The 12,399-nt window shown below is 40.3% G+C and overlaps 1 protein-coding gene across 3 annotated transcripts in view; it reads left to right on the top strand.

The window, feature by feature from the left end:
* egfra (epidermal growth factor receptor a (erythroblastic leukemia viral (v-erb-b) oncogene homolog, avian)) overlaps positions 1-12,399 on the top strand; it is a 43,779-nt gene that overhangs the window by 6,400 nt on the left and 24,980 nt on the right. The gene's annotated exons all lie outside the window — the stretch shown is intronic.

Below are 12,399 nucleotides of genomic sequence, written 5' to 3'. Positions count from 1 at the left end.
GCATTAAAGGTCCAGGATGTTTAATTGTTCACCCCTTCGGATTGTAAAGAGAGGGGCTTTCCTGCTTCCCTTCCTGATTAAAAAAGGATGTTAGAGGTCCCCAAAAGCATTTAACCAGAAGCATTATGCTATTTTTTTTTATTGGCGTGCATTGGCTTTGGTCCATTTTTTTGCTGAAAGGTTTTGTTTTTTCCATGCTCACTCCTAACAGTGCTGACAGATACTGCTGTGAAATTGTTCTGCTTCAACTGATTTAAATTGACTTCATGCAGCTATCTGTGTAAAGCTTGGTTTGAGAGTGAACATCAAACTTTATCAGCTTAATTTTCAGCAAACATAAATCCTGATGCCTTTCAAAGGAGTCCTGATCAGGCTTGTCTGGTCCATAGTTTTTATTACCTATGAAAAAGAGTGTTTCCTCTGTTATTAAGGCATTACATGCTCCATTAAAAGTTTGCATGTCATGTCAATCAAGACAGACTTACAGTATACAACTCCCTTTTATTGACTGAAAAGGTAGTGCTGTTGAGTAATTTCTAGTCAAATAGAAAACAAAAGGGATTTGTCTTGTTTTGTCCAAAGAATTTGGCATGTACTGTGTCTTCAGTGTGGAAAAGAAAAACAGGTTCAGTGATGTTTCAACCTTTTCTCTGTCTTTCAGCTCGGCTTACACTTCGGCATTAAGAGAAAATAGGCTTGTTGACTTCATGAATTTAGTTTAAATTCTATATACACAGGAAAACTGTGTGGTCATGTGTGATGTTCACATCTACAGACATTCAGAATCTCTTAACTTATTTCTTTTATTCCAGTCTAGACCTCCTTTTCCTGTCATTGAAGACTTGATCTGAGTTTACTGGGTGCCAGCTGTGGTGAGCTTCCCTAACAGGAAGGATTCTCTCCTAAAGCAAATTTTAAAGCTCGAAATGAAACAACATTCGTAGTCTGTTTGTGGCTGCCTTCTAAATAAGGTAATGGGAGCGCGCGCTTGACTGAGAAACCCAAAGAAAAGGAAACGTGAATACGTCAGCCTCAGAAACCCCAAGTCTCTGGACAAAGGGCTCCTTATTCAAGACTTTGTTGTCTTCTTTGACACTGCTTTATCTGTCTTCCTTGACCTTAACTTGCCATGTGGACATGACTTTACAACCCTGTGTCAACAGGGAGAAGAAAGGCATGCCTGTTAGCTCAAATTCATGAGGCTGCTGCGTGGATAGCCGAATCAGTTGAGCTGATATTGAATCAGGACACCAAATCCAAATTAGATAGAAGAGTTTTTTTTAGAAATGAAAAGCTCCACTAAGGCACACAGTGTTTAATAGGATGCTTCTGAGAACATGATTACATATTACAATGCTAACACGCAGATGTTTAAGTATAGTTTTTACTGTGTTAATGATCAGTACAGCTAATCATTCAGATTCATATACAAATAAAGCTGGGACAGGTGTACTGATATAACTGAATGTAATAGATTGTAAAGCAGCACATCCAATAGTTGAATACAGTGGTCCCTTGCCATAACGCGGTTCACGTTTCGTGGCCTCGCTGTTTCGCGGATTTTTTTGTGTGCAATTTTGCACGCTTTTTGCTTTTTTTGCTTTTTGCTTCTTTTTTTTTACAGCGCATTGTGTTCTGCGTCCTGATTGGCTGTAGCCCATTGTCAATCAATCTCGTGCCGTGTCTCCTGTCCAGTACAGAATGCGTTCAGCTTGTCAAATTTACATAAATCTTCGATTGCTAGCAGGGTGACTCTGAAGTTGTTTGTAAGTTTTCTCCACAACAAACACAACAATGTCGACGAAACGTTTGCACCGTCAAACACACCTGCGGTAGCACCCAAAAGGCAGAAGAAGATGCTAACCATCGCACAAAAAGTTGGACTTCTGGACATGCTAAAGGAATTTAGAAGTTACCGTATTTTTTGGATTATAAGGCGCATTAAGCGAAACAAAACAGTCAGATAAGTCAAACTTTACTCAACTTATTCTTCCTACTTCTTCCACTTCCATACCATTGATTCATTAATGTTGAATTCTCTCGCAGCTGCTCCATTCCCATGTTCTGGACCTGAAAACAGGATTTAATCTTTGGTTTCATTCTATAATACTGGACTTATTTTTCTACGAAGGTTCGAACTTAAGAGTGTTTAAACAAGAGAGAAAAGGGTGACAATGTTCATGCCTGTCTGAGAAAAGTGCATAAAGTGTGTAGTGAGGGGTTTTACAGCCTTAAAACTTCTATATATATATATATAATTGTAAAAAATAAAGCTGACTACTTCGCAGTTTTCACCTTTCACGGGTTATTTTCAGAACGTAACTCCTGTGAAAAATGAGGGACCACTGCACCACAAATTTCGGCTAATCATTCGTATCAAAAGAAGAACCACTGGACACCGAATGCATTAGGACTAATCGTTTAGTTCTTGTCCAGTTTCTTCAAATTCTTTTCAGGACACACTGCTGACCATGGTGAGAAATTGGGATTCAACTTGTTGGTGCTAAAAGATTATTTTTATGCCTATCAAACTCAAATTGCGCTATCGTTGGCATTTTTTTGGGAGATGTGTTGAAAGAACAAATTATGTATTTCCAAAATCACTTTAAAAAACTACAAGTAAACCCGTCTCATTGGAAGCAAAATATAAAGAAATGAGGCTTATCTTTATGCCTACAGGGTTGTCTCTAAAACTGAAAGAGCTCTGTGATTAGCACCAGGTTATCTCCTGATAGCAAGTAAAGTACAATTCTGACAATTGAATAACCGTCCTTCCTTATGACAAACCTCTGCCTGAATTACGAGCAGTTATAACGCTGTTGGCAGAGTTTTGTGGCAGGGTGTGTTAGAGGAGGAAAAGAAGATGTCAGCTCAGCTCTTCTCTTGCTTTGGTTCCAGCATTTTACGAGCCAGCATCACCTCTCGCCGATTTCATCACCATCGTAAAACGTATTTCATCGCAGCCATTTATAGATGAGCTGACAGCATTGTTCATGATATTGTAGCTGTGGCAGTGCTCTTCTGCAGAGTTGAGCCTTGATTTGTTTTACTCCAGCAGCACTAAACTGTAATATACTCGACGCCCCTCGTGAGGTACCTTTTCTAATTGCCTGGTAGGTTTCAACAACACCAATGTTTCGTTGAGCTCAGAATTAATTTCCTGGTGGGACTTTGAGCGGAACATCTTCATTACTGCATGTTTTCATAATTGAAGCTGGAGGCTTGTAAAAAAAAATAAAAAATACAAGGACTCCTTCACTGGCAGTGTTTCCTTCAATAAAAAAAGATTGAACCCAACCCTGTCATTGCGAGACTTCCAACTAAACCATTAGCCAAGCCCACATATTTTAAGTATATACCCACAAGTCGTATAACTCTTAAAGCATTACTGATAAATGGTCAATATATACACCTCCACTTTCATTTTCATAACAAACCACTTCAGCTGGGTGGAGGATGGGTAGGGCTGATACACCATGGAGAGTGCAAATCTGGACCAGTGCCAGGAAGTAGGATTAGTCCGCTGAACTGGCACTGTATCCACTTCATCAACAACCTCTTCCTGAGCTGATTAGGTCGTCTGAGATTATTATTTTTTTGTCATATCAATCCACTTGTTTTAGTATTATTCTTATTATCAGTCACCAAGATTTACACAAGATTAAAAATACTTAAAACCAAATTGGGTTTTCAGGTCAGAGGACACGTAAGCAAGCACCGGAGTTTGATTCCTTTTAAACACTTGAGTTTCTGACAGTATTGATGTTAGAAAGTCGTCTTTCTTTCTTTCTTCCTTTTTTTGTTATTGAGGCTTGGTGCGCTTCCACTTTGGCTACTGTTTAATCCACTGATTCCTTATGCTTCTGAGCTATAAAATGATCAAAGTAATAAATGTTTGGCAACTGTTGGTCAATTTTAAAAAGAAAATTACAAATCTGAAATGGGATTATGTATTTGGAGTTGGAAGCATCATTACATGTGCTGAGCTGTTTAAATCACGCTTATATAATGAACAAAGCAATCTCACTACATGGTTCACTGAGGAACTGGACTGAGGCTTTTGATTATGGTAGATGAGACGTTCAGATTTCCCTTTTCCGCCACTTCAGAGACCTTCTCGCTTAAAGGTTAAGTCAGTTTAACCTCAAGGTCCATTTAGTAGCCACTCTTGAGCTTTCAGTCATGTCAAATTATCAATGCCTGCTCTAGAAATTTGCACTAAAGGAAATTTCCCTAATTTTATTTGTTTATTTTAAAGGAATTCCACCTGGGAGAGTGGGGATTTAGGCTTGTGCATAGCCAGAACTGAGTTTTGACTTATTTTTAGCCAGTATAAAAGACATGCTTAGGCCTCATGCCTGTCTGTTCGAAGACAGGCATGCGGCCATAGGGGAAGGATTGAAGATGGTTGCCTATGTTTTTTTTTCTTCTATCTCTGCTGGTTTAATGTTGGAAAGTTTTTTTTGTTTTGTTTTTTTGTTTTTATCCCGGTGTGCACACTTATCGTCCATCCTCTGGTGTAGTCATTAGAGTTTGTAGTGTGTGTTTTATACACGGTGCATCCGAGCCAGGGTCCTTGTGTTCAGCAGTGTAGCTGATAGCGAGAAAAGAGTCTAGTCTGCCAAGTCTCATGCCTTTGATGACTGACGCAACGCAGCCAACCCTGAGGTTGTGCAAACGCCCTTCTCTGTCTCTAGTGAGGGGGTGGCCTCCTCAGTCATAATCAACTTAAGCAAGTAAGCTTTGGACATTGTTTTGGAGCTGCATGTGTGATGTGCTTTTTTTTTTTTGTCAGGAAAAGGAGAACGCCCCACACGTTAACAATGGAAGAAAACTGAGCTGTGGGCTTTGGGGAGAGGTGTTTGATGAAAAACTACCAACACTTTCTGTCAGTCCCTGCTATTCATGCTTCTATTGTGGAGATGAAAATACTCCAAAGGTTTTAATAGAGCACTCCCTGGCTCCATGTGCTTGGCAGCAGCCCACCATAGCATCTCAAGCATTTTTAGCTTGATGTGTCATCAGGAAGACGTAGCTAAACTGTAAAGCATTTCTGTGCAAATTAAATCGGTCATGCTTTTGGCAAGTACAACACAACACGCAACTAAATACCCTTTCACAGCGCTGAAAAATTATGAGAGTTCCTCAGCTGTACAAACTTGTTCCCTGAGCTCCGTTTGTCCCTGACACTTGCCCTCTGCCAGTGTGGATGAGGAAGAAACTACTCATGGTGGACTTGGGGCCTGCTGATGTGTAAAACGCAGGATGAATTTGTGAGTAAGGGATGAGCCACAGAGCAAAGCTTACTAACACAAACCCCAGGGCTTTTACAGAATATTCCTTTTATGGGGTCGCTCTCTGTGAAGACTCCACTGGGGCAGAATTGCTGGAGACATGACTAAGGCTCTAACAGAGTTGTTGGCAGGCAGCGCTGTGAAGCGGTGGATAAAGCTACACAGAAATGAGCCTGTCAGCTATCAGGCTAAAAATAAGAAGTCCTTAAGCAGAAAGGGTGTCTCAAAGAGCGTTTATCTCTTTTGTTTGGATGAACTGAGGACTTCAGTCGATGAGAGTTATCTGTCTGTCCTCTGTGTTGAGGTGCTCCAACCTGGGGGCAGTTGAACTGGGCCGGGAATGCTTAAACCAACAGGGATTTCCCGATCCACATCTGCTTTGTCTTGCTGGAACGATGTGTGAAGTGTGTGGGCTACTTTGCTAGTGGTTGTTGGTTTTCTTTCTCGCTCTCGCTCTCACTCACCCTCATTTCTTCTTTTCCAGGCATGGCTCAATGATGGTTGTTGGAAAGGAAGATTTTTTTGGGGGGGGGCCTGGACGCCCACTCGCTCAGTCTTCCTCTCCAGCTTCCTGTGGGATTGAAGAGTAGTATGGTTTTAACAGGGAAGGAGAAAGAGATGGAGAAAAAGTGGGGGGCTGGGAGTTGTCTTGGCTAGAACGGTCTTCAATGGGGAGAATGTCTGGATGTTAAAGAGGAAGTGGGTTAAATGTTGGAACATTTCAGGGGAATGGTTGGTGCATTATTGGAATGTAAATGGGGCTGGAGTGGTGAGTTTTGAGTTACAGCAGCAGAGTTGATGGGTGCCTTTACTGAGCACTAATGGACTTTCCAACAGGCTATGAAGGAGACTTGCCTAATTAAAACTATTCCTCAATTATTTCAGCTGTCCTTTTATACTCATCATTTATACAGGAAGTGTTTCAGCTCCAGAGTAGAAGGAGCACAGTTTTGTTTAGTTCACTCTGGAAAAATCGACTTTCTTCCCACAAATTTCCTTCTGAAGGTTTATCTCTTCTGTTAACTATGAAGAGAAATGTTGATTATTCACAGGAGGAGCTCAAACAATAACTAGGATAAAAGTCAGTGAGATGGGCCTCTTGTAAGTCAATAGGCACATACAGTAACATATTTATTTTTTAAGGATTGGGTGAACTTGATTCACTGAAAGTTAAAGAAAACCAACACACGTTTTGTTCTCTCTTGCCTCCAGCAAACAGTTGCTTTTATTTCTCTAGTTTCTCCTTCTCTTTGTCTGAGACTTCTGCCCATGGTGCCCCCCGAAACCCATCATTTCATTCAGCAGCAACACAGCAGGCTATAAACACAAAACTGACACATATAATCACACGATGAGTATTTAACAAACACAAGCAGTAGATAGCAAACAAAGCTTTTTAAGGATTTTCTTTTTCCAAGCAACTAGGCAAACATAACTTTGGCATCCACTGTCCCTTTCATTCTGTTTTGGTTTCTATTAACTTCTAAGCAAAATCATGTTTGGTGCAGTGGAATTATTGTGCAATAACATAAACTGCTGGACCAAAACGGTAAAGCTGTGGGATGAAAAACCAAAACAATGAGCTGATAGTTTCATGGAGCTCAAGGTAACTTCATAATCAGGTGTTATTTCTTTGTCGAGGTTTGTCCTTTCACACACTGTGAGCTGCCCTGTTGTTAATATGAAATATTGATTACTGTTGCCTAAATTAAGGAAAAGTAGTAGTTTTTTTTTTGTTTATAAATCGAGCTCACTGCTTTCTGCCAAAGGTCAGTTGATTATCCAAGTAATGTAGCCTTTCCAGCACTGTGTACTGCCTTAAGGCCTTGAAAATGCTGATCACAGTATGCAGCAGTGAGTATACATACTTTTTTCCTGTGTTTGTGCAGAACCTAAATCCACAGTTTCCTCACACTGAGGTGGAGAGTAAACATTATGATGGGTCCAGCCACAGGTATCTGGAGTGTCTCAGTGACTGGTAGAGAGGAATCATCAGGAGCAGAGAGTAAACATGAGCCTTTTTGGTCTTTATTTGGTCACTTTGCTGAGCTTTTAACAGGCTAAACTTCACTGACTGCGTTCCATCTGCAGTGGGGCCAACAAATGCAGTCACTGGGACTGAACTGTTATGAGGACATGTGATGTATTGAGTAAGACCCTTCATTTGCTGGTCTTCTACAGCTGTCCACCCCTATGTTTTGTCCCCTTTGTTGGTCTTAAGGGAAAGGTCATCCATGCTCATACGTCAAGTGTTCGGCTTTACACCCTCTTTCCACAGTTTGACCCCACAGCCGGGTGTCCCACATCTACTTCTCTGTTGGCTAAACCACAAACCAGTCCTGACATTTTTTTTTTGTTCTTTTTGGTTTCAGTTTTTTCCCCTGTCATTTCCTTTCAGTCACTTCTTATTCTCAAATAGTACATGAAGTTCAGTTTAAATCATTCCTCGTGTCCTCCTCTCCCTAAAGACGACTATCAACTACCATCTGGTTCAGCGTTGCGGGGTAGCCAACTAACCCCATGCAAAAGCAACTTCCTGAGATGTCAGAGGGCCTTGTGTTTTTGCATTCACTGGGGATAGGGAGGGAGAGTGTCTCCGTGTGCGTGTGTGTGGAGGGGGGGGAATCCTCTGAGTCCACACTGACCCCTTTTTCTGAGGCCCAAAGATGTTTTCTCTTAGGGATTGATGTGACTCCCACGCAAAGGAAGAGTGCATTTCCCCTCAGCAAAGAGCAGGATATCAGGAATTTTTAAGTCCTAACTACAAAGTATGTTTATATGAATGAAGCGCAACACCACTGAATGCACATATGAACACTTGTAGTGTCTTCTGAATGTCACTGAATGTACTTCAGTGACTTTTTTGCATCATTAACTTACTTGCCTTTGGGAAAATTACAATTCCCTTAAATCTGAAGGTTTTGGGAACTCAAGTCACCACAACACCAGTAAGCGTCAACTTTGAAACTGAAGCCAACTAAAGCAGATTGTATGGTTTCTTCTCCTCTTCCCATCACCATCCTCTTACAATACACATGTACTTCTAAATAGGTGAATTAATCTTGGCATCGATTTGTTATAAAAGTGGCGGAACACTGGAGATTGAATTGTGCAAGATATTTTACCGTGCTGTTGACTTGAGAGAGTCCTGTCACTTAGCATCGTTACCTCCCTTTAATCATGTATACGTTTTCAGGTAATGTAATTATGAGACTCTGGACAGAGCATAATTGAATCGCAGGTAGTGAGTGAGAGGAAGAGAAAGCGGCAAGACCATTTCTGTTGTCTGCAGAAAGGTATAAAGCATTATGATTTAATTTTGTAGATGGCGGCTCACTTTGTTGGAGGAAACCATTAGAGGGATATCAGGGAAGTTTGGTTTATTTTCGTGAGGACTCGTTATTGCCTTAAAAGGGAGGGGGGGGGAGCTAAGTTTCATCCAAACATGCAAATAAGACCTCAAATGTAAATTTGTGCAACTGACTTTTCCTTTTGTCTGGGTTTGGTGAGTAAGACTGTACATTCAATCCCATCTTGTTTGGTTAGTGTCTCTCAAATGTTTACTCTATATTGTCTGTTTTGACTGTGGTATTGTGGCCCATTGCAATTTGTACCCATTTTCTCAATAAATAATTATGATTTTGCTAACCATCAAAGAAAAGGTTTACATTATATACGTCAGTCTAAGAATATAATCTAAGAATATTTATGCTAACACAAACATCCAACAGCCCTTTAGTTCATGTGTCATTTTAAAGATTTTTAAAGGAAAAGTGCAAGATTTGGAGCTCAGCAAACGGTATTTACCAGGATAGAGAGTGTTGACGTTCTAATGTAACCCCTACATCAGAAAACAAATGTGCATTCGCCAAAACATTGACCCATTCCTTTGAGTCCTTAGTCATAGAGGCCTAGAAACCGATCGGCAACCACCGGCTGTTAATGAAATATGTGTATTTCCCGAATGGTTGGCTAATGGTAGCTGGAGGTTGAAGGTGTTGCAGGAAAAGCCTCCTTGTGATTGCTTTGGTTGTTAGCAGGTTGCCTGTAGTTTTCAAGCAATCTGCTCATGCGAACTAGTCATTGAGCCTTAGTGGAACTTGAAAAAGTGTGACACAATCCAAAACCTGAGACGTTCGCCTTCATAGTAAAACTTGAAGCAACACACACACATTTTTCCTTTTCAGTTTTAACTTGACAGGTGAGTCATAAAAACTAGCACCACTATAGTTTTTATAGAGACAGGAATTAGTTATAAAAACCCAAAATGTTTTTCTTTGTTTTCACTAGGCAGAAAACATGTTTATTTGTGCTTTAAAGTTGGGCATTTTAATGCTTGGGCCTGTGAAGATGGACTCGTTTCTGAAGCCAGCCTCAAGAGGCCAAGGGAGGAATTGCAGTTTTTGGCGCCTCTGCCTTGACTTCATTTTTATTTAGCTCATATTTATGCTTTACAGACAAAATTCAGTCTCAATTTCCAGCCCAATTTCCAGGATTACTAGTTTGCCTCCTCGAACATTGACTTGAAATCTCAAGAGGAGCGCATTTGGCTAATTTAATAGACCACCTGTCGTAAAAAAAAAAAAAAAACAGAAATCTTTTCTAAATCTGTCATCAAAAAATGTTGAAAAAATATAAAAGATGTTGTTCTTGATTAGGCAAATAACAAACCAAAGTCACCTATATTTGAGCTGGCACACAGGACTCCTCTGAGAAGTCATAAATGAACAGAGCATTCAACTACAAATATACGTTCAGGAATCCATCACTTGTGTGCTGTATTTTCAGCTTTTTTGCAAAACAGTAAAGTTAAAGATTCATGCATAACAACAATAATTGCACTTTAGCATAGCATTTTGATTAAAGACGGCTTGTGCACACTGATTTATTACAGCAACACAGCAAACAAGAGCAACCAGAGAGCGCAACTTCCCCTAAAGGGCAAGGGCCATAGCCCACTAAAACTCTGGTGTTTTATGATGTTTTTATTACAACATGCTGACATCGGCCTTTTGTATACAGCACGCTGATGTCTGAGCTTTGACCATGACCTTGAAGTATTACATATTAAAATGGTGTATTTTATTATCTTTACCAATATGATTGAAGCAGAATTGGCAGAAATTTTTTGGCTTCCAGAAGTTGGAAAAATGTGAGATTTTAAGATATATTCATGTTGTGTGTGATTTTTGTGAATCTTTATGGCGTCGCTGTGACATCATAGGGCATTATATTGAAGAAGTACAAAAGACCTAGCATCGTTGTGAAGTTTGAAGCCAATACATAAAAAAGTGTGTGTAATATAAAGTTTTTCACATTTGGCGTGACCTTGACCTAATTTTCACCAAAATTAAATCAGCCTGTGCTGTTATTGGTGTCTACAGACACATAAATTTGAACAAGATATTTGAACATCTCTTAAAAGAATGTAGATGCTAACCTGCGAACAAACAGACAGACAGACAACCGATTACTCCCCCACCCCCCTTTGGGGGAAGGACTTTGGTCATTACCGATACTGTTTATTTATTGTTGTTTTGTATGTGTGTATGTATGAATGGTGAACCAAAGACAATTTTCCATTGATCGGGATAATAAAGTTATTCTATTCTATTCTATATTCTCTTTGTAAATGTTTATTGATGAGATAAAAAGATAATTATCTCAAATAATAAACAATGGTTTCTTTTTTATGTAGTGGTGCAGATGCCATAGCCTCGAGAAACAGATATGTGCCCGCACACCCTTGACTTCCAGCACTAGTTCCCAAGTAAACATCAAAACATGCGACTCGACGTTTCTGCAAGTTTAGATGACTCATGATCGGGTTTATCGGGTCCTTTGTCATTCTCTGACTGGATGCTGATCAACGCAGCTCAATCCAGGGAATGTTTTGTGCCGCTTAGAGTTTTGCACACTTGCATATATGCTAGTGCACACACCCACACACACTCATGCCGTACAGAGGCAGACCTGCCACTCCCTGCACCTACCTCCTGGACATTTTGTGACGACAGTACAGCTGGAACGAGTGAAGCAATCTGCAATTAGTCTTTGTCACAGTATCAGTTACATCATAAGAAACCCCACCCTTAACCTTGCATTATAGCAGGCTGCAGACAGTAGGTTACATTTCAGAATCAATTTTTATGGACAAAAAAAACCAGCTAAACAGGTTCCTGTCATTTCCAGTCTGCATGTTCATTTCCTCACTAGCTACAGTTTGTCTCTTTCAGAACGAAGGTAGCTTACCACGTCTGCAAACTTTTATTGTAAATGTGATTCAACATGAGTCATTTTCACTTGGAGAAGGTTCCCAGGTTAAAGTCTAACACACATTATTCCCAGCACAATTATGGAGCAATCTTAACAATTATGTCCCCACAGCCCGACCTCATTTGTTTTTCTTTTGTTGCTCCTGGAAGTTCTTTTATGGTCATGGAATATCAGATCATTTACCACCTGCAAGAAAGTTGTGAAATCACCAAGTGGACAAGGAGAACTTTTACTGTGGCTGTGTGCCTGCTTTCTCAACCAATTGACTGTTGGCTTTACTTCCTTGTTTGGCACTCTAGGTCTGATCTTCCCTTGGAGGAAGTTTGTTGAACCATCAGCCTCACCTGTCTTTTTCCACCTTCACTGCTCATTATAACTCAAATAGGGAGCAGGATGTATATATATAACTGGGCGATATGCATGTATATATACTCTAAGTGATTGTCTCTGTTTGTAAAATGGCGTTCAGGATGTTCAAATCAAGTTTATTAATATTCACAGCTGCAAAAACCCGACAACCTTTTGTTTATTACAGTTTGGTTTTCGCAATCTGAGTAATAATTAGAGGGCTAATTATAACTCACATGGCTCGTCTAATTAAAACCGTCAGCTTGCTTTTGCTCATCTGCCTCTGTTACTCGGGTGTTGGGCTGCTGGACTGCAGGGTTCATGTCATGGAGAACCCTCAGGGACTAGCTAATGAGGAGGAAGAAGAGGGAGGGCGGTTGACAGCTGTTTGTGCCTAATTCTCACTGATTAGCTTCCTTTTGCGCTTAGTGTGTATGAACCCAGCACGACATCATAAGTAAAACACACAGTGCGACTGAAA

Source organism: Oreochromis niloticus, linkage group LG18, assembly GCF_001858045.2.
Source record: "Oreochromis niloticus isolate F11D_XX linkage group LG18, O_niloticus_UMD_NMBU, whole genome shotgun sequence".
NCBI lineage: Eukaryota > Metazoa > Chordata > Actinopteri > Cichliformes > Cichlidae > Oreochromis > Oreochromis niloticus.
The sequence above is the reverse complement of the archived record's forward strand: the minus strand, read 5'-3'. Positions and strand labels throughout refer to the sequence as shown.